The sequence below is a fragment of the Octopus bimaculoides genome, chromosome 17 (assembly GCF_001194135.2).
Source record: "Octopus bimaculoides isolate UCB-OBI-ISO-001 chromosome 17, ASM119413v2, whole genome shotgun sequence".
In the NCBI taxonomy this organism is placed as follows: domain Eukaryota; kingdom Metazoa; phylum Mollusca; class Cephalopoda; order Octopoda; family Octopodidae; genus Octopus; species Octopus bimaculoides.
The window spans coordinates 839,417-839,963 of record NC_068997.1 but is presented as its reverse complement, the minus strand read 5'-3'; positions in this window follow the sequence as shown (position 1 = coordinate 839,963).

The window sequence follows — 547 nt, the reverse complement described above, 5'->3', positions numbered from 1 at the left end:
TTCTTTCTTTCTTTCTTTCTTTCTTTCTTTCTTTCTTTCTTTCTTTCTTTCTTTCTTTCTTTCTTTCTTTCTTTCTTGTTTGTTTTCTTCCTTTCTTAGATGTTTCAGTGTTGTATAACCTCTTCTGAGCCTCGTGCTCTTCTCTAATGTTAATTTATCGACCCCGAAAGGATGAAAGGCAAAGTTGACCTTGGCAGAATTTAAACTCAGAACGTAAAGACGGACGAAATACCGCTAAACATTTTGTCCGGCGTAGGTTTAATAATATCGAAAAAAAATATCAGGACTTGTCGATCCTAAAATCACCAAGCTTTCTTCAGTTTACTGTTTATTTATGTTATATGCAGAAGTATGTATGTATGTATGTATGTATGTATGTATGTAGGTAGGTAGGTAGGTAGGTAGGTAGGTAGGTAGGTAGGTAGGTAGGTAGGTAGGTAGCTGAGGGATTATGTATGTGTGTACATATGCATGCATGCGTATATATATATATATATATATATATATATATATATATATATATATATATATATATATATATATATAT